Source organism: Pinus tabuliformis, chromosome 9, assembly GCF_031772625.1.
Source record: "Pinus tabuliformis cultivar Carrire ecotype Pingquan chromosome 9, CPIR1, whole genome shotgun sequence".
NCBI classification, from domain to species: Eukaryota; Viridiplantae; Streptophyta; class Pinopsida; order Pinales; family Pinaceae; genus Pinus; species Pinus tabuliformis.
In genome coordinates this window covers 386,867,283-386,890,602 of record NC_142307.1, presented here as the reverse complement: position 1 = coordinate 386,890,602, position 23,320 = coordinate 386,867,283, and the positions used below count along the sequence as shown (strand labels likewise).

Genomic DNA, 23,320 nt, shown 5'->3' with positions numbered 1-23,320 from the left:
GCCGGTATTCAATAGCTAAGAATTTGAGTATAGTTGTCTGGATGATTACTGTGCATGTAATTATTTGGTTAACACCACCTGTACATCCATTAAAATTTAACTATATATAAAACAAAATTTTAATTAATGGAGCCTATTAGCTATTTTGTTGAGGAAGGCTAAGAAGGTTCATTACAGATAGTATCAGAGCTTCAAGTTCAAACTCTTTTTTCCTATGGGCCAATTCGCCTCTGCAGGATATGACAAAATAGGAGAACAAAATCCAGGAAAAAAAATCACCCAAAATTTATAAAGGGTAAAGCTAAATTTTTAAACATAGAACATGTGTATACTGTTAGTGCCAGTCTCTTCATACTACCATTAGTGACCAAAAATCCCCTCTTCATATCATACTAGGGTCCCATTCTGAAATTTTTGTCATTCCACTAGGTCATCATGCAAAAATTTGGTCACTGAAGGTTGAATTAGGGTTTCCTTTACTCCTTTTAGAAATTTACCCCTTGCTGGCTCATTTCAACCTTGTTGAGTATCCATTGTCCATAAATTTAATGACATCATGCCATCACATCACTCATGTCATCTTGAAATTCAATCCTTCAAGGTCTTATTAGGTCTTTTAGGGTTTTTCAAGGTTTCATTAGGTCATTAGGGTTTCCAAGGTTCCAATAAAACTCCATTCCATTTCATAAGACCAATAAGTATAGGGTGATCAAATAGCATCTCTTCACCATGTGAAGATGATTTGTAAAGAGAAATTATTATTTCATCATGTAACTTTATGTTCAATATATGTAATAAGTATCGTTCCTAAGCTACCAACTCAATCTCTATATGTCAACTTCATTAAAGCAAAGTCAAATTCAAAGAGTTCTCAAAGACCATCAAAAGATAAATTTTTCAAAGGAAATAGTCAAGTAAAAGGGTAATGTTTCAAAAAGTTAAGTGAATGCCAAAGGGAGTTGTCTTTTCCCAAGGGTGTCCAAATCCTTATTTTCCACAAGCACTAAACCTGAATTTCCTCTCCCAATGAGCTAGGGTTGGCTATGGAATTAGAGACATCTGAGAAGAGGAGGCCTGATGGAGGTCATTTCAGAAAGTATCAGGCCATTACAACTCATAGACATCATGTCCCCATCATTTTTCAAGAAGTCATTCCAAGGGACAAATCATTTGCCACATATAGAGCCATTTTTCTTAAAACTATGTTTCTGACCAAATAGAGATGAAATTGACAAAAATGATAGATTTTTTTGTCTATAATAGGCCAAGGATGCAAAACCTATAATAAGGTAATTTCACTTCTTGAGTGACATTGGGAAAATCAATTGTTCTCCTAACTGGATTGTCCAAATGACTTTCTTGATGAGTCAAATGATAGCTAGATAGAAATCACTTTGCAATGAGCTATCACGAACTCAATTTGGAGTTGAGGAAGACCTCCAAAAGTTCTTTTCAAGATCACACTTCATTTTTGCACCCTCATTCTGCACTTGTTTACCAGTTTTGGGAGAATTGATTTCTTAGGGACTATAATTGATCATATTCAGCGCTTGATAGGTCCATTGTGTAGCCAAGAGTGATATATTTCCAAAAATATATCATCGACTCAATTTGAACTTTGGGAAGGCACTCAAAAGTTAATTTGAAGTCAAAGATTCACACTTCCTTCTGGCACTATGCACTTGCCCAGAAATCAGCAACATGGTCAAATGCGCAATGCCCTACGCGCTGCACACTTTTTTGGGGCACTTTTTGAAGAAATGGAGACCACCACTGGATGCAAACTGACTAAAACATCTAAAAAAAACCATGTTTCTAGCCTTATTTTGAAAAATTGGCAAGTGAAAATGGAAAAAAACTAGCAAACAATCATGTTTCAGCCTCATTTTTAGCCCAGGTGATGTGTGTTTGACTAGTATTGGAAGAATGAAGTTTTGGAGGGACAAATCAGCTCCATTTTGGAAACTAGAGAAGACAAGATTTCTAATGAGCTATCTTGGGCTCAATTTGAACATAGTGAAGGTAGATAAAAGTATTCTACAAGATGGAGGGTGCACATGACACTCTAAGGGTGCACTTGATAGAAAGATGGCACACTTGACAATTTGCTTGATTTTTCATAGTTTTTCTCCAGATTTGATTTTCATCCTTGGAAATCAAGTTTTTATTGATGTAATTGATGTTGCAAATGTAATTTTGGTCTTTTAATATTACCTATGGGTAAATACATTAGGTAAATAGACTTCATCAAGTCAAATGAATCAGTTTTAATGTAATTATGGATGAGTCACTTTGACCACCCTACACTCTAGTTATCAGTTCAGATTTTGGTGGAACTCCTCCTCCTCTCATGGATTCAACCACTGAGGTTGGGAGGAGTTTGTTTTGATGTCTACATCTTCCCTTTCTTCACTCCTTTAAGGGGTTGGACTCAGTTGGATGTTGTACTAGTGATCAGAGACACTATTGTATCAGACTTTGGCTAGTATTAATAGATGAGTTGCAACTATTTCTTTGGCATACATGCAGTATGGATGTTTAGCATTGTTTATTCTTTTTTATCATTTGTATGAATGTTTTTTAGGCTCATAAACCATTTCATGTCTCTTATATGGTAATTTTCAAGCTAATAGGCAGAATACATGTTTATTCATGCTCTATTTTGGGAAATTTATCATAATTTGTCCATTTTCTTTAGTTTAGGAAGAATACATCTCCTATGCTCTTCCTAACTGCTCATCAGCCTGAAAACATCCCACCAAATCACCTTTTAAGTGCTAAACCTTCTGCCCACCTTACCCCTTTGAATGTCTACAATCATATCTCATTTGCCCTGACCTAGCCTATTTGACCTAATACCCTCATCTAGCAATAACCACACCAAATCAAATCAAACAACCTCTGCACTTTATACCTAGCCTAAAACTCTGAACCATCCAACTCTCTTGGTTGCGATTCTTTGGAGAGAGCCCTCTCTAGCTTGGTAGGGCTAGCTACCAAGTCAAAAGGTTGGTCTGTGGTTACCTCAGTTGGACTCTTCCTCAGCCTTGGAGATCCGTGGGAGTGATAACATATTGGCGTTGTTGCGAGGGAGAAAAAGCTCTATCCTCCGTGAGAAATAAAGACAATGATTTAGATCTAATTGTTGACGGTGAGAAAAAGTTGGACACATAGGAAGACTATACCATTCACTTGGAGACTCCATTGGCTGAAGATCCAGAAAATCAACACTTCATGGCGACTCGACTACATTAAGATCAGTAGCTTGAAGAACTTTCAAGATGGAATCTATTGCAAGAAGGTATGCTCCAATGAAAAGAGACCACATTCCAGCTTTCCCAAATAAAATGGCTAAGGTAAATTGGCAAAGCAATTTGCCTATGTTCAAAGATGTGAAAGGTTATGATGTTGCTCTTCATGTGGTGAGATTTCACATGCATGTGTGTAGATTAAAGATTGAGTTTCCTGAAGACTCCTTGATGAAGATATTCATGGCCACTCTGGAAGGTGAAGCTCAATCTTGGTATGAAAGTTTGCTGCCTGCTTGTATTTAATTTTTAAAGGATTTTGATACCATGTTCTTTTTAAGGTATAAATAATCTTGTCCATCCTTAATATTAGTTCAGAACTGTTGTAAACATGTCGATAGTTTTATTGAAAATATTGAAAATGTTTATGGAGATGATGAATTCATGGATGCTAAGATCATGGAAGCCTTACATGAAAATCCATTTCAGTAGGACAAAAAAGGCTTATAGGATACTTGTCAAGCTGCTTAGGAAAGTTCACAAAAGGCTGAAGATCTTTGTACAGTTGAAAATGATGGAAAACAAGCCGTTATTTCAGATCTTCTTGTAGCAAAAGATGGTATGAAGGAAAATCAAGTTCCAATTTTAGATTGTGATAAGGTAATGTTGGCTATTCCAGATCTAGATTCAGATTGTGATGATGAAGAGCATGTTGTTCTGGATCCCATGAAGGAGAGCTCTATTGTTGATATCACCTTGAATGGAGAAAACGAAGTTATCAACCCAAGTGTTCTCATCCCATCAGAACAAAGTCTTCAGAAGGAGGTAATCCAATCCCTTTATGAAAAAAAAGATGAGATCTTTATTCAAGTAAGTGAAAAATCTTCTTGGATGACTCTGTGGTAAATAATAGAAATTTCATTTTGTAGTTTCAAGGACAATCTCAAGAAGCTAGTCACTTTGATACACAACACCATATTCAACATCCTTGTGAATCTTTAGGAGGGAAAGAAGACAATTACTATTTTAGCAAATGAAAATAAAAATTACTTTCTCCTCTGTCTGAAGATGAGATAGATCAACTCCTGAAAAGTCATGTTACAGTCCAAGCTAATGCAGATGATAGGGCTGCCATCTTCAATAAATCTTCAATAATCTTGAAGAATGTTTTCTATTTAAGAATAACTTAGACTATGAATTTGAGGAGTATGAGCATGAGAGAGACAATATGCCAGAAATCGAGTCAGAATTTCTCATGCTTGAGGAATTTACAGCCAATGCTCAGATAGTAGAAGGTTATACTTCCCTATGCCTTCCTATTAATCAACAACCAATTGTTCTTTCAGATCAGAATGAAGGGACTACTTGTAGTTTTGCTACTGGATCTCAAGATAAGGAAATGCTTTAGGATTTTCAAGATCCCTTCGACAACCTTTTGCAAGCATTGGAGAAGACTAATGCTGTCTAGTTTGTTAGCATAAAACTTGGTTTCAGTTGTGATTGTGAGTTGCCTACATGTACATCATTCTGCTTGCTTGAGGAAAGTGAGAGAAAAAATTTAGTAAGTAGCCATCTTCTAGATTGGTTACACTGGAAGGATCACTTCACATGATTGTACATATTTCTTTAGTAGGCAAGTGGTTGTCATCAGGATTTGAAGCCCTCAAATCTCGATGATCTGTTGCCATTAATAAGTTTTGTAAGTACTTGTGTCAGTTAAGTAAGTCAGTATTGAGTCATTTTCCAGTCAATTATAAATCTGTCACAAGTCATTTTATGTCAGTTGAGTTGTCAGTGTTTAGTCATAAATTTTAGTTTAATTTTGACCGTATTGGCCCACATGGTTAGGCACTTGGTCTACAACGTTCTTGACACCTCCAAGGAGCTTCCATCCCCAATAAGTCCGATGCTAGTGTCAGTGTTTGCATACTTCCATCAATGATCAAAAATCCTCTTTTCATATCATATTAGGGTCTGATTCTAAATTTTTTGTCATTCCACTAGGTCGTCATGCAAAAATTTGGTCACTGAAGGTTGAATTAGGGTTTCCTTTACTCCTTTTAGAAATTTACCCCTTGCTGGCTCATTTCGACCTTGCTGAGTATCCATCTTCCATAAAGTTAATGACTCATGCCATCACATTAGTCATGTCATCTTGAAATTCAGTCCTTCAAGGTCTTATTAGGTCTTTTAGGGTTTTTCAAGGTTTCATTAGGTCATCAAGGTTTCCAAGGTTCCGATAGAACTTTGTTCCATTGCATAAGACCAACAAGTATAGGGTGATCAAATAACATCTCCTCACCATGTGAAGATGATTTGTAAAGAGAAATGCTTATTTCATCATGTAATTTTATGTTCACTGTATGTAATAAGTCTTGTTCCTAAGCTGCCAACTTAATCTCTATATGCCAACTTCATTAAGGCAAAGTCAAATTCAAAGAGTTATCAAAGACCATCAAAAGATAAATTTGTCAAAGGAAATAGTCAATTGAAAGGGTAATGTTTCAAGTTAAGTGAATGCCAAAGGGAGTTGTCTTTTCCCGAGGATGTCCAAATCATCATTTTCCACAAGGACTAAACCCTAATTTCCTCTCCCGCTGAGCTAGGGTTGGCTATGGAATCAGAGACATCTAAGAAGAGGAGGCCTAAGGGAGGTCATTTCAGAAAGTATGAGGCCATTCCAATTCATAGACATCATGTCCCCATAATTTTTGAAGAATTCATTCCAAGGGACAAATCATTTGCAACACATAGGGCTAGTTTTTATTAAAACTATGTTGCTGACCAAACAGAGATGAGATTGACAAAAGTGAGAGATTTATTTGTCTATAATAGACCATGGATGAAAAAAATCCTTCAGTTTTTACACGTGTTATGGTTTTCGATAAATGTCAAAAATACAGTTGCTACAAAAGAGTTGTTTCACTTCTTGAGTGACCTTGGGAAAATCAATTTTTCTCCTAATTGGAGTGTCCAAATGACTTGCCTGATGAGTCAAATGATAGCTAGAAAAAAATATATTTCCAATCAGATATAATGAACTCAATTTGGAGTTGAGGAAGACCTCCAAAACTTTCTTGCAAGATCACACTTCATTTTTGCACCCTCATTCTGCACTTTTTCACCAGTCTTGGGAGAATTGATTGTTGAGGGGCTATAATTGATCTTTTTTAGTGCTTGATAGGTCCATTGTGTAGCCAAGAGAGATATTTTTCCAACAAGCTATCATGGGCTCAATTTTGACTTCAAAAAGGCACTCAAAAGTAGATTAGAAGTCAGCATTGTGCACTTCCTACGCGTGCTATGCACTTGCCTAGAAATCAGCAGCATGGTCAAATGTGCAATGCACTAGGTGTTGCACACCTTTTTGGGACAGTTTTTGAAGAAATGGAGACTAGCACTGGATGCAGAATGACTAATACATCTAAAAAAACCATGTTTCCAACCTTAGTTTTCAAAATTGGCAGGTGAAAAAGGTAAAAAAGAAGCAAATAATCATGTTTCTACCTCATTTTTTGCCGAGGCATTGTGTGTTTGACCAGTCTTGGGACAATGGAGTTTTGGAGTGTCAAATCAGGCCCATTTTGGAAACTAAATGCATATTTGGAAACTAGATAGAACAATATTTCCAATGAGATATCCTGGGCACAATTTGAAGACCGGGAAGGTAGTCAAAAGTAGCATGCAAGATGGAGGGCGCACATGACACTGCGAAGGCACACCTGACAGAAAGATGGTGCACTTGACAATTTGCCTAATTTTTCAGTGTTTTTCTCTAGATTTGATTTTCATCCTCGGAAATCAACCTTTTATAGATTTAATTGATGTTGCAAATGTAATTTTGGTGTTTTAATATTACATAGGGGTAGATACATTAGGTAAATATACTTCATCAAGTCAAATGAATTAGTTTCAATGTAATTAGGGATGAGTCACTTTGACCACCCTACACTCTAGTTATCAGTTCAGATTTTGGTGGAACTGCTCCTCCTCTAATGGATTCGACCCCTGAGGTTGGGAGGAGTTTGTTTTGATGTCTATATATTCCCTTTAGTCACTCTTTTCAGAGGTTGGACTCAGTTGGATGTTGTACTAGTGATCAGAGACACTATTGTATCAAATTTTGTCCATTATTAATAGATGAGTTGCAACTATTTCTTTGGGATACATGTGGTATGGATGTTTAGCATTGTTTCTTCTTTGTTATCATTTGTATGAATATTTGGTACTCTCATAAACCATTTCATGTTTGTTATATGGTAATTTTCAAGTTGATAGGCAGAATACATGTTTGTTCATGCTATGTTTTTGGAAATTTATCATAATTTTTCCATTTTCTTCAGTTTAGGAAGAATACATCTCCTATGCACTTCCTAAATCCTCATTAGTCTGAAAACAACCCACCAAATCACCTTTTAAGTGCTAAACCTTCTACCTACCTTGCCCCTTTGAATGTATACAATCATATCTCATTTGGCCTGACCTAGCCTCTTTGACCTATTACCCTCATCTAGCAATAACCCCGCCAAATCAAATCAAACAACTCTGCATTTTATACCCATCCTAAAACCCTAAACCATCCAGCCCTCTTAGTTGTGATTCTTTGGAGAGAGCCCTTTCCAACTTGGTAGGGCTAGCTACCAAGTCAAAAGGTTGGTGTGTGGTTACCTCAGCTGGACTCTTCCTCAGCCTTGGAGATCCAGAGGAGTGATATCATATACCACATTGATTTCTTGGAGAATATGAATTCCTTGAGGAGGAATCCCAAGATTTATATGATTATGGAAGTAACATTTATATAACTTTTCCAAGTAGTTAAAAGTGATGAGAGTTCTATGCATTCGAGGAGAAATGTGAACCTTATAAATGAGTTAATATTGTGGCATCATGGGAAAATATTAAGAAATTTTTGACTTCTTCCCATCATGGGTGAAGTTTAACTTAGAATATGTTCCTTGGTGTTAAAGAAAATTAGGATTCTTTGAGAATGAATCCAAATACTAATATGGTTATTGAGTGGTCAATAATATAAATTTCACTTGTATATAATATTTTCAATGAATATGGGCTTTATAAAATAAGGATTAAAATTGATTAAATTATGACATAATGGTGGAGGATAAGAAATGAGATTTGAATTAAAATTAAGGAAATATGGAAGCACTGAAATTTGTGTATGCTAAAACCACTTCATATAAAATATGATGATAATATTGAAAACATAAATCTATTATGCTAATCCGTTATGATGATGAGAGAAATGTTGATCCGTTATGTTGAAACCCCTTCTCGTGCATGCATTAGCTTAGCGGTTAGCAAGTTGGTAATGAGGAGGCAGAACACAACTAGTGTAACATATAATTCGAGTGCGCATGGTAAAAAGTGCATGTATGGGATAAATGTTGGGGATGAATAATAAAAAGTGCATGTATGGGATAAATGTTGGGGATGAATAATCAACAAGGCGACAGAAGGCTATAAATAAAAGCTTGACCATTAATGGAATGACACCATTAGTTGACTCAGTAGGTGCGAAACACTTGTTGCAATTAAGTCACCATTGCACCCTTCCGACTGAAAAGATAAACTAGAAAATTAACACCATCATTGACATAAAATCACAAAAAGGAAGGCACGTTTTTGAAACTTTGCCTTTTGTGGAAGGGCTCAAATCGAAATCCATATAATATAGAGGATACGAATGTTTTAAAAGCAAACAACACCTTACAAATATAGGAAGTGGAGAAAATCACGTTGGTGATTGTTGTTTCTTACCTTTCGAGTTGTTTTTCTTGACTGCGGATCGAGTTAACCACCAAGGTAAGGTGAATAATGAAGCGTCCTCCCTCATGGACTGATAGAACCATCCGATAAACACTATCATAACAAGGTAAAAGCAACTATGTTACTAAAATTCACTTTTAAAAGCTCAAAGTTCTTGGTATTACAAGGTAGGGATAAATGTTATCCTCCTTTGATTGTTCAGAATTATGCTTATCGCTTGGGTAGTGATTTTCTGCATTTTTCCAATTCGGCATGTGTTATTTCCTTTACCCATAACTCAGGGATACATGCTATATTGAGAACCTTTTATTTGAATCGAAAAAAGAAAAAAACTTTATATTCCATGCCCTAACTATTACCATTCTTATAGGCATCCTTCATAGGCACATTGTTGCATTTGCTAGAGATTCGTGAATATTTCATTAAGTGGCTGAGTCTAGCTAGTTCATCATGCATTTGTATGTATGACCTATATATCATTCACCATATTCTGACTTGAACTATTGACTATGGAATACTTCATGTCATATGACATGAGAGAGAATACAAGTTGGTCATCGCGTGCATGTTTGACAAACAATACAATGCCTTATTCAATGCCTCAAACCAGGCAGATTGTCATGAACAATCCCGGGGCTATGGCCCAAGGGTTGAAAGGGTGAAATAATTTTTTTTTCACTTCATGTTGAACCACTGAAAATTTTAGAGAAGGGCATAGTTCCTCAAGAAGTCTATCAGAACGCTAATTTGAAGCATTCGACTTTACAGATACAGCTAGCTTCAAGTTCGCTCTTTGGCCAAAAAATTCCCTCACCTCCAGGAACCCCATCGCAGGAGTCCTTTCCTCAACCAATGGACAACTAGTTGTAAGAGTAGCTTCAACCTGAGAATCTCTATTGAGATAGAATGGCTTGAAACCAATAATTTGAGTAGCCTCACCCAACGGTGCTGCAAGCAACAATATGATAATCATAACGTAGTTCTTCATCACTAAGTTGATTTAAGTAAGAAAACTTGTCTATCTGCACCCAATGTGATTATCACACATAAAAAAACGGTGATATGGCATCTTATTGTCCACGAAGTTTATGAAACTAGGGAGTCAGGGTGGCGAGGTGCTTCGGTTGTTCTTTGTAATGTAGGTTGAGGAAAGTCCTCAAACCAAATTTCGCAGAAATTGCAAACATCACCAGTGAGACATGGATAACTGTTATAAATTCTAAAATCCTGAAGCTTCTATGTTTTTCCCCATTGAATGCATGCCTAAGATGAGCATCATATGGAGAAATAAGAAATCTCCACAGTTAAAAACAACATGCCTGTCGAATTGGTGTTTGGTGAAGTTGATGTTCTACGCTGACATTTGTTCAATGCTCACACTCACCCTATAAAGTTGCTCATCTCGTGGGTTGCCTATGACGCACAATTCCAGGGATAGTAGATGAAGGTCATCAAGAAAGAGAGAACCCGAGGAACTGTAATAGAGTCAGTACCTGTGTCAAATTGTAAGGCAGTGATAACAAAAATACAAGTTGTTCTCTATGCTATGCTCACAACGATACTCTTTGGGAATCTATTATTAACTAGGAGGAAGTCGCCCTTCTCTGTTTTTCATAATTACATGCATAATTTTCAAATTGTTGTCGATTCAGAAGATGCAAATTTAATTACACTATTTCGGTGCAACAGAGAGCATCGATCTTTGTACGATCTGAATCATCTCACATATTTGTGTTTGTGAGGATACATTTATAGGAATTACAAAAGAAGTCTACGATCTTCACGAGATGATAGTGCCTCTTTACGGAGCTGCATGGATTTACAGTAATGCAATTAATATACGTGAGTTTCAATTGCCATTCTAAAGAGATTTCTGGTTACAGCAGATTATTTGCTATAACCATCTGCAATATGAGGATGTGTGGATGGGCGAGGAAGGCGATCGTGCTTGTGACAAGAAAGTTTGTGAACATCTCATTTCTTTGGAGCACGATATCAAGTTGAGATAAAGAAACTTATGAATTATAGTTGCACAAGTAAGCAAGTGAAATCTGAAAGAGAAGGTCTCATGTTAAAACATTAACCAAGATATGGTCAAGCATGTAAAACATGAAGAATTTGTTTCTAAAAATGTTTACTTTGCGAGTAGGGAAAAATTCTGCATAAAGAATGATGAATGAATTCATTAATTGCTTAATTATATATCGAAAATTAGAATTGTCAAGGTACATGCAACATAAATGTGAAAACTCTTTTGGCAAGACTTGGAAATTTTACATGGAAAAAGTAGTTTTCATGAGATTAAGAAAATAACTACTCATTTGGAATTGCATAGCAGAATTAAATCCTTATGTATACTAATTTTTGTTTACACGAGCAGAGGCAATCTCATCACTGATAATATTTCTTTAAATTAAATTTCATTTACTATCATATGTTATATGTTATTTTATGGAAAATAAAAACCATATAGTTGCACAAGTAAGCAAGTGAAATCTGAAAGAGAAGGTCTCATGTTAAAACATTAACCAAGATATGGTCAAGCATGTAAAACATGAAGAATTTGTTTCTAAAAATGTTTACTTTGCGAGTAGGGAAAAATTCTGCATAAAGAATGATGAATGAATTCATTAATTGCTTAATTATATATCGAAAATTAGAATTGTCAAGGTACATGCAACATAAATGTCAAAACTCTTTTGGCAAGACTTGGAAATTTTACATGGAAAAAGTAGTTTTCATGAGATTAAGAAAATAACTACTCATTTGGAATTGCATAGCAGAATTAAATCCTTATGTATACTAATTTTTGTTTACACGAGCAGAGGCAATTTTCTACCTGCAGTTTATATAAACTCAAACTCATCACTGATAATATTTCTTTAAATTAAATTTCATTTACTATCATATGTTATTTTATGGAAAATAAAAACCATATGTTTCAATAAAAACACTTTAACATAACATAAAATCGAGCCCATAAAAATATGAAACTCTATAAAATCATAATTAATAATATTTCTTCAAATATTATATGTCATATTTTATTTATAATAAAATATTAATTAAAAAAACTAACAACAACATTGAATCACACGTGTCGGTTGAACGCTAGCCTGGAAGGCGATTAAATTACATAAAGTGGGTGGGTATTGACATATAAGAAAATAAGAAGGGAAGAATAAAATAAAGGGAAGCTTTGAAAAGTCTAAAAACTTTGACTTAGATGCTACTCACACTCTACATTTTGTAATCTGAGTTCGTAAATGGGCGGATACCCACTTTGCGCGTAGTGTTTAGCAGACTCCTTCCACCCGCGAACTTTCACTTTCTTCTTATATTCGTCATATAATTTCAATGACCCTGAACGGTTGCTTGCCATGCAGTCAATGAATGTGCACATCTTCCTAAACTCATCCATATTCTTACAATCCACCGCAACAGTTTCAGGATACACCGGTTTTCTATCCACCGCAATAGCTGCTTCACTATTCACCGCTTCACTATCCACCGCACCATAAGCCGCATCACTATCCACCTCAATAACTGCTTCACCATTCACCGCTTCACTATCCACCGCAATAACTGCTTCACCATTCACCGCACTATAAGCCGCATCACTATCCACCTCAATAACTGCCTCACCATCCACTGCTTCACCATTCACCGCTTCACTATCCACCGCAATAACTGCTTCACCATTCACCGCACTATAAGCCGCATCACTATCCACCTCAATAACTGCCTCACCATCCACTGCTTCACCATTCACCGCTTCACTATCGACCGCAATAACTGCTTCACCATTCACCGCACTATAAGCCGCATCACTATCCACCTCAATAACTACCTCACCATCCACCGCTTCACTATCCACCGCAATAACTGCTTCACCATCCACCGCTTCACTATCCACCGCAATAACTGCTTCACCATTCACCGCACTATAAGCCGCATCACTATCCACCTCAATAACTGCTTCACCATCCACCGCTTCACTATCCACCGCAATAACTGCTTCACCATCCACCGCTTCACTATACAACGCAGGACCCATTAATTTTTCCTCCGCAATAGCTGCTTCACAATTAGGGTACATAGACACTAGGCAATTATTAATAACTTCGTCAATCGTACACCCCATAACAAAGGATTCACACTCGAAAACAATTTCACACCTAAAGGTCTTTTGTCCTTCTAGAACGTAAATTAAGCCAACGTCAATTAAGTCATAGAGCACCAGCGTTGCATTTGGGTTATTGGCATTTACGCCTCCAGCTACTGGTGCGCATATATCACCCTTCACTACCCTCAATTGTATATCATTGGACGGCTTCAGATTTTCAACCCAGTGACCCAATGAATACACCTGCCTCCTCCTTGAGTAACTCAGCTTGTCACACACGCGATGCATGAAGCAGCAGAGGAGGCGATTGATGTTGCTATAAACCAATTTCCTCAATTTTGTGCTTAACTCCAATACTGCCGACGCTAAGCTGAACACTAGTGGAATCAACCAAAATACTTTCTTGATTTGGAGGAAGAAGCCTACCAAATTTAACACCTTTGCTACTTTCTCCTCCGACAATAACAAATTCACGGGGAGAAGCCAAGCAGCGTCTGAATACACGATACTGTACTGGTTTTCAATGATGATGCAGTCCAATGCTTCTGACAACTGCATGACAGACCCTGTGACCACTGAATCCCAAAACCCCCTATAACTTTTCAAAAACACTTTTTCTCTTTCGGAATATTCCTCTACTTCTCCCACGTCCAGCAGGGTCTGCCACATTGCATGAGTAATGTAGTAGCACATTTTGTCATCCACGAACAACTTGTTGCCATCTCTCTCTAGATGGAATTTCTTCCCCAAGTACCACATATCGCATACAGTCCTAGAACTCGCCCCTCTTGGGTACCTTGGCAGTGGCGTCAACTCATCATGTAACCCTGGAGCCTTGGTCAGTACAAAGCAACGCATGTGCTTGAACACCCGGCCCTTACAACGCCGCATGAATGCGTAATATGAAGACTGGCAAAAGGGCAGCAGCGAAATGATCCATTGGAACCCCCCTCGTACAAGCCCTCCCACAGGCGTGAGTTTCAGGAATTGCCATGTGGCAAGACATATTTGAAAGACGACCAAGAATATGCTCATAATTTCCTGGACTTTCTTCATGATCAGACTTCAGACCTCCTCTACAGAAACAATAAACTGCAACCAAAATAAGAGAAATGATGAATAATGAAGGTTACTGAAAACAATGGGAACATATACATAAAACCCACTCTGGGCATCTTTAATTTGATCTCTTTTTTTGATAGGAAAGCACCTTTCGATTATTCACACAACGATCCAATTGCATTCAACCACTCCTCTCTCCTTACAATATTCAATTGTGATTAACATAATTTTAACAAGCCATGCCAAAAACCATTGAAATGGAATGCAAGTAGCCATAAATATGCATCAATATTCAAATGGGAAATTAAATTAATATGCGAACAACAACCGGGAAGCCATATTGATTTGGAAAGGGCTAGTTAAGAAATCATTATTCAAATGAGAAATTAAATTAATATGAAGATATATTGAAAACATATATTATATTCGCTAAAATCAATTGACTTTGTCAACAAAAGGTCCAGGGAGTTTCCCACTGGAGAGGCTGCTTGCAATCTTCCAATGCATCACAGCAGTGGCAAATGAAGAATTGGAAAATCTACAATCTGACAATATATCTGCAGCTGATGAAAATGGTTTGGGGCCTAAATATATTAACATAACCAAAACTGAAATGAAATTAATATTAATACATTAACAAATATAAACTAATAAATATATATCAATCATATAAACAACTTCCTTAAGATTTTTTTTTCAAATTTGAGAATATCAAAATCTAACCTGGCATAAAAACAAAATTTAAAAACAAAAGCATGTTAATTTCTATGACACTACTCTTAAATAAATACTCTGGAGAAGATCTAATGTTTGTAAAAGAACCAATCACTTACAACATAACGAACCTTAAAAACTTCAAGTAAATTTTTCTCTGAATTGCATTGAAGGTATATAATTTTATGGAAAGCTTCAAACAGAGAATCAATAAACAAAAAACACCATTAACCCCCAAAAAGTCTGCAAGTAATTATGGTTATTAAAATAAAAACGAGAGAATTAGATATGTCAATTGCTGTTGATATCAAGAAATCAAATCAAATTAAAAAAAAAAAGACCCGATTCTCCCTCACCTCATCCAATCAACTAGAAGATGAATGATTGTCTTGGCCGGTTTGGCTCAAAGAACGAAGGTCCCGGAAATAACTCGTTGGCTCTAGTACTCTTGCAGTCCAAAGACTATCCCTTCCCTCAAGGATTTGATTGTGAGATTTCTCAGATGGTGTGACCCAAGATCGCAGAATTTTGAAAGTATTTATCAGGATTTGTTGTCAGCCTCATGACGGTTCACTGTGGATTGAACTAATATAAATAAGCACCCCATCTCCCTATTTGGCACTGAATTTGGTGAAGAAAAAGAACTGGTCAATGAGATCTGAGGAAACAACTCAGTGATAACAACTGCAGACCTGAGCCCTAAAACGAAAGGAGGCCGCATTAAATAGACCTATTCTGAAGCAGAGACCAAAGTTTTTGTTCTGTGATATTGCTAGGTATATCTTGTTCCTTCTAAAGCTCTTTCTAATCAAGTCTGAGGCTGTTCAAGTTCTTGAAGAAGGCTCGAGTTTTCTGAATTATCCTCTGAGACAACGTTTTGATTTTCTAACTCTCGTTTTACTTTGACATTATTTTATAATGAAGAAAATGTGGGAAAGAAGGCTATATTACAAGCCCATTAGATGAATTTGGGGTAGATTTCATGGTTTGAAACTAACTAAAACAAGCTATATGAGCACAACCCAAATGGGATCGTACTGGCATAACAATCACAAAGCAATATCAAAAGCATGGATTTACTATCAATTGCAGGAGTCAGCTCAAACTAAACTCAAGTTGACCTCCTCCTATAGTCATGACGGTTCACTGTGGATTGAACTAATATAAATAAGCACCTCATCTCCCTATTTGGCACTGAATTTGGTGAAGAAAAAGAAGTGGTCAATGAGATCTGAGGAACAACTCAGTGATAACAAATGCAGACCTGAGCCCTAAAACGAAAGGAGGCCGCATTAAATAGACCTATTCTGAAGCAGAGACCAAAGTTTTTGTCCTGTGATATTGCTAGGTATATCTTGTTCCTTCTAAAGCTCTTTCTAATCAAGTCTGAGGCTGTTCAAGTTCTTGAAGAAGGCTCGAGTTTTCTGAATTATCCTCTGAGACAACGTTTTGATGTTCACCTGGTTTCTAAAAGAAAAGTTTGTATGTATTTCGCTAGATTTAAGGTCTCTCTAAGACACATCATCTGAAGTTCTATTCAGCCTATTTGAATAAAAATTTCAGACCTCCTTCAAGTTGGCTTGATGACAATGATATTAGATCCATTCCCTACACCTGGAATTTCCTTGTTGGTCACAATGACATTGATGACAAGGAACTTCCCAAAGCTATACATTATACAATGGGAGGTCCTTGGTTCGAGGCCTGGAAAGATTGTCAATTCGCAGACCTGTGGCTTCAGGAAGTGGACGAGTATAAGAGGTTCCAGATGATACAGAAGGTGATTCAAGATGAGCTCATAAGGCTGTTGGATACAAAAATGAATGAAAGAGCAGGAGAGCTTGAAACCAGAGTAGGTGAGTTGGAAGGCAAGGATAGAGAGATCTCTGCTCTGCAGAAATTGTTGTTGTTTTATCTGCAAGAGAGGTTTCTAACAGAGGGAGGGAATGGTGTGAAAGAACCTCCTTTTGATGCCCAAAGAAAACGCAGTAAGGCATAAGGTTTCCTTTGCGTTTCCTTTGATGATACATTGACAAAGATTTTTTACCTCAAAGATGTCATCTTACAGGCATGGATATCATCTTATTCTTTTTGCTTGAAAAACAGAATGCATGCTGTAAGAATCATCCCACCCACAGCAGTGCCTGCAGTGGTACTGCCTCTTAAGAAAGTGTAAGTATGAGCAAGGCAAACTCAAGTCTTGGAAAATCAGAAACCTTGGATGCTTGAGCTAATCCATAACTATATTCTGGGGTATCACATGACAGAATGTATGACATTATTGGATGGGTTTGTGGGGTATGTAAATTGGAGCAAAGTTCTCTTACTCCTGCCCATACAAATTCATGGTATGCAGAATAGTCCTCGGGATATCTTTAATCTGATATGTTCAACGCCATGTATGATGTAAGTGTCTAGTTTCCTAGGACTGAACCAAAAAAATTGTTGGTTTCTTAATTGAAATAGATTGTACAATTTAAATAATCAGTTGTCTCTGTTAATGAAATGATATTTTTCTTTATTTACAAGTGAAGCCAGAAGAAACAAGCTTTAACAAAATGGTTAAGGCAATATATGTTTGGCTATGTACATTGCATTAGCCTGGAAATAAAATATATTGATCTATGAGTGAATGGCCATATATAGCTTGCATTCATTCTGTCAGTGCTGCCTTAGAAGCAACTTATTTTGTTTTAAGCACCCTACAGTTTTCATAGAAACAAGCCTTTTTTTGTCTTGTGCAGGTTTGGAGCAAAGACAAATATGAAAGTATAGAACATACGGTGGTGGTGAATGACAAGAAGGAAAGGTTCCCTATCCCATTCTTTTTAAATCCTTCGGATTATGTTATGGTGGGACCTGTACCTGATTTGGTCAATGAGAAAAATCCACCCAGATACAGAGAATACAGTTGGGGTGAGTCGTCCAAAGCTTGAGTCACAGCAATTTCAAGAATTTAAGAAAGAAAGATGTTAACAAAGCAACTTATTTTGTTTTAAGCACCCTACAGTTTTCATAGAAACAAGCCTTTTTTTGTGTTGTGCTGGTTTGGAGCAAAGACAAATATGAAAGTATAGAACATACGGTGGTGGTGAATGACAAGAAGGAAAGGTTCCCTATCCCATTCTTTTTAAATCCTTCGTATTATGTTATGGTGGGACCTGTACCTGATTTGGTCAATGAGAAAAATCCACCCAGATACAGAGAATACAGTTGGGGGGAGTCGTCCAAAGCTTGAGTCACAGCAATTTCAAGAATTTAACAAAGAAAGATGTTAACAAAGAAAAGATTGTTCTTTTTAAACATTCCTTTGCCTCATGCTACCTTAGTTATCCGTGAGAACTTAATTGTTTAGACATTGAGATATATGCAATACTATAGAGTTCCATTGTTTTTCCTAAGATACCCCTTCGGAGAGTCGAGGGCTCAATTGCAGCTTTACAATTATTGGAAACACCATTTGTGAATTTGATCAATTATGCATCATTGGTTTCTACATATGCTGGAAGGCATAGGTGTGTTGCTTCGGAATTCTAAGCTTTTTTACTGGACTCCACCATGTTCAAGGCCCTGTTGGAGTGATCAATGCATCAAAATATTGTTACCTAGAAGGATTTGATGCAATCAACAATGTTGATGTTGGGAAATGATTTGGAATACCTCTTTGACGGACACACTGTCACGCTTTTGTCAGGTTATTTATGGGACCTGATGAAATCACAGACACATCATCTGAAGTTCTATTCAGCCTATTTGAATAAAAATTTCAGACCTCCTTCAAGTTGTCAGCGAAGGTACATATAACAGTTTAATTGAACAGTTTAAGAAGTCGATTGCAAAGGGTAATATGCAAGGCTTAGATCTCTGCTGATTAGGAAAACTGGCCATGCTCAGTTGATGCAAGTCCGAAGTAAGTGTCGGTATGTACAATGGAATAAATGATGAATAGTGGAGCACTGTGAGGAATCAATGCGATTGTGCAAATAGGTTCTATGTTTTGAGCTCCAAATCAGAACATTGACCAGTGCAATGATCTCAAACCAGTGATGTCGAGTGATGTACTTGGAATGACTCTCAGTAACCCTTGAAGAGCTTTGGAGCAGCTTCTAAAGACATTATGTATCAACCTCTTGAACAAAATTTGAAGCTTTTTGAATAAGCCTTGAATCAGCATCTTGGAGAGTTTTTTGGAGAAATCTTGAAGCCTATTGAACAAATCTTGAACCAGAAGTAGAAGAAGTACCTTTTGGGGCAGACCTTGGGTTAACTTTTGGAGCAACATTGTAGCCTCTCTTGAAGCAGACTTGGAGATTCCTTGTTGCAGACTTGAAAAGATTTGGAGCAGAAAATCTGGGGCTCACTTTTAGTGCAGATTGGAAGAGTATTGGAGCAAGGAGCAAAGACAAATATGAAAGTATAGAACATACGGTGGTGGTGAATGACAAGAAGGAAAGGTTCCCTGTCCCATTCTTTTTAAATCCTTCGTATTATGTTATGGTGGGACCTGTACCTGATTTGGTCAATGAGAAAAATCCACCCAGATACAGAGAATACAGTTGGGGGGGGTCGTCCAAAGCTTGAGTCACAGCAATTTCAAGAATTTAACAAAGAAAGATGTTAACAAAGAAAAGATTGTTCTTTTTAAGCATTCCTTTGCCTCATGCTACCTTAGTTATCTGTGAGAACTTAATTGTTTAGACATTGAGATATATGCAATACTATAGAGTTCCATTGTTTTTCCTAAGATACCCCTTTGGAGAGTCGAGGGCTCAATTGCAGCTTTACAATTATTGGAAACACCATTTGTGAATTTGATCAATTATGCATCATTGGTTTCTACATATGCTGTAAGGCATAGGTGTGTTGCTTCGGAATTCTAAGCTTTTTTTCTGGACTCCACCATGTTCAAGGCCCTGTTGGAGTGATCAATGCATCAAAATATTGTTACCTAGAAGGATTTGATGCAATCAACAATGTTGATGTTGGGAAATGATTTGGAATACCTCTTTGAGGGACACACTGTCACGCTTTTGTCAGGTTATTTATGGGACCTGATGAAATCACAGACACATCATCTGAAGTTCTATTCAGCCTATTTGAATAAAAATTTCAGAACTCCTTCAAGTTGTCAGCGAAGGTACATATAACAGTTTAATTTTACAGTTTAAGAAGTCGATTGCAAAGGGTAATATGCAAGGCTTAGATCTCTGCTGATTAGGAAAACTGGCCATGCTCAGTTGATGCAAGTCTGAAGTAAGTGTCGGTATGTACAATGGAATAAATGATGAATAGTGGAGCACTGTGAGGAATCAATGCGATTGTGCAAATAGGTTCTATGTTTTGAGCTCCAAATCAGAACATTGACCAGTGCAATGATCTCAAACCAGTGATGTCGAGTGATGTACTTGGAATGACTCTCAGTAACCCTTGAAGAGCTTTGGAGCAGCTTCTAAAGACATTATGTATCAACCTCTTGAACAGAATTTGAAGCTTTTTGAATAAGCCTTGAATCAGCATCTTGGAGAGTTTTTTGGAGAAATCTTGAAGCCTATTGAACAAATCTTGAACCAGAAGTAGAAGAAGTACCTTTTGGGGCAGACCTTGGGTTAACTTTTGGAGCAACATTGTAGCCTCTCTTGAAGCAGACTTGGAGATTCCTTGTTGCAGACTTGAAAAGATTTGGAGCAGAAAATCTGGGGCTCACTTTTAGTGCAGATTGGAAGAGTATTGGAGCAAAAGTTTGGAGCAGACATTGTAGTCCTTCTTAAAGCAGATCTGAATAAGACCTTGAAGACCAAGTTGAAGCCTAGATTTATATTTAATGTTGCACAAATTTGGCAGAGTAGATTTGTTATCAAATTGGTGGTGTCTTTTATTTGATCAGATTCATTACTTCTAATAATTTTCTAGTTTCCCACCACATTGCAACCATTTCACTGACTATGAGAACTATAACTATGACAAGATTCCAGTTGCATTTTGCATATTGGAGTATTTCTTGCACATGTGAAATTGTGAAACATTGTTTATATTTGAGGATTGGAGTCCTCATACAAGGTTGGAGCCTTGTGAGAGAGTAGGTTGGAGACTATATTGATATTTGAGGATTGGAGTCATCATTCAAGGTGGTCTTGCTTTCCACTCTCCTCAAGGGCTACGGGAGCACAGATTTCAGTGGGATGAGTTTCTTAGCACTGCAGGTCCGTCGTCCTTCTGGTCACCCACAGGGCATTCTCAACCTTGGCACCATGATTCTTGATGGAGTAGATCTTCACAGAATGAACAGATTCATCCCTGCAACTGGGGGAGCTGTGGGTTTCAGAGATTTGATGGGGAATGCTGTCGAACCCAGGCCTTCATTTGTGGGAAAATTACTGTCCATTAAACCCTAATAATGTTGTTGATGCCCAAGAACAGCAATCCCGCTGTCAAGAAAATGTGGGAAAGAAGGCTATATTACAAGCCCATTAGATGAAGTTGGGGTAGATTTCATGGTTTGAAACTAACTAAAACAAGCTATATGAGCACAACCCAAATGGGATCGTACTGGCATAACAATCACAAAGCAATATCAAAAGCATGGATTTACTATCAATTGCAGGAGTCAGCTCAAACTAAACTCAAGTTGACCTCCTCCTATAGTCATGACGGTTCACTGTGGATTGAACTAATATAAATAAGCACCTCATCTCCCTATTTGGCACTGAATTTGGTGAAGAAAAAGAAGTGGTCAATGAGATCTGAGGAACAACTCAGTGAATTCAAATCTGATGCTAGGCATTTCAGCTTTACTAACAACACTAAAAACACTCACATCATTTGTCCAGCAATGCAGTGGTGCCCTGGGAAATTAAGGAATATAAAGTCAAGGAATTCATATTCTATTTAAAGCAGATGAATGGCGAACAAACAATGAATACCATGATTCTATATTATCTTCCATCGTCTGGCGTATTTTAAATGAATGCCGTATTTACAACAAAAGAAAGCAATTTTGCAATTTTAGTATCATAAACGGGAAACCCTCACAACACCATGGGAAAAAAACCCTCTAAACTCTCTGTTTGCGATAACCAACCCAAATGCTGTCTCTGAAACCAACTTAACCCTCTTAATTGCACAGGTTTCAAAAAGTCACGGCAACACGCAAGCAAGAGAGAAACCATTAGCATAGATATAGAGATCATTTGAATGGTTGCAACTGGTGTGCAGGAATTGAACTCCAGACCATTTGGCAATTGCTTCTCAATAACCTCAAAACCCTGAAGATAAAAATAAAGGCAGAGGCCAAATACAGAACTCTGAGAGCTAAAGAGATCATATATAACAAGAGTTTATTCAACATCGGCCAAAAACACAAGTAATCGGTTCCGTAACAACATTCATGAATTGAAGAAAAAGGGAGATTACCAGGGAAAATTTGCCGAAGTGAGACCCTGGACTTATAGGTGGTCTGCGATTAGCTCTCGCTATTCTTCCCTTGCAAAGGAAACACTTGGTGAGAGAGAAACGGTGGAGTCAGTTTTTGTATATAGTCGATGTCCCACGAAGCGTGCCACCAAGGGTTTGTTCGCGGGTCTGATGTGGAGACCTACCAAGGTCCATAGTAACTCGTTTCTCCACACAGATTAATTTGCGAAGTCTAACAGTTATATTTTTTATTAATGGTTTGTTCGCTGGTCTGATGTGGAGGTCCAAGATTCTTAGTCACTTGTTTCTTCAAATGGAATAATTTGCAGACTAGATTAATCTGTATTGTGCTATGTTTTATATTTTTATTAAAATTTGGATGGTTTTGATGAGAGTTATTTTTTATTTAAAATATATTATTAAATGTATAAACAAACTTAAAATTGAGAAAAAATTTAAAATATTTAATTTATACAAATTTAATATTTAAATTATTTATTTAATAATATTTAAAATAAAATTATAAACCTAAACTAATAAAACCTATTTTTATTAAATTATTAAAATTTTAAAGTAATAAATCATAAAACCTAAAATAAACCTACTTAAGAGGTCAAAATAGATGGTTGGAGCACAAACTCGGAGGGTTTTCGTTAACTAAAGGGTTCTCTCTACACCAATCTTGACCTCTGCAGCAAATCCTGACAACTTCTTCTTCAATAGCTCGATCGTTCATCTCCATTGGTTAGTTGGCAGTTCTAATCGACACCTCGGGCTATGACGTTACGGAAATCAAGCAATGAGGGAAATCAAAGAGGAAGGAAGACCACCCACGAGATGGTTCAACAAGCGGGCAATTTCTTCGTGAATTCAGGTAAAGTCCAATGATTATCCAAGATCTTTTCTCCATCTCCCACGCCACCCATCCCTCAATGAATATGTTCTCTTGGAACATCAGGTCCCTGAACGGCAAGAG

The 23,320-nt window shown here is 37.1% G+C and overlaps 1 protein-coding gene and 1 long non-coding RNA gene across 3 annotated transcripts in view; both read right to left on the bottom strand.

The window, feature by feature from the left end:
- LOC149148771 (uncharacterized) overlaps positions 1-23,320 on the bottom strand; it is an 89,591-nt gene that overhangs the window by 35,953 nt on the left and 30,318 nt on the right. The window lies entirely within an intron of this gene.
- LOC149148772 (uncharacterized) lies at positions 14,152-22,763 on the bottom strand. The gene is made up of 2 exons (XR_016262846.1): positions 22,345-22,763; positions 14,152-14,250 (listed from the first exon to the last, which is right to left on the bottom strand). It is a non-coding gene; the product is annotated as an uncharacterized LOC149148772 (long non-coding RNA).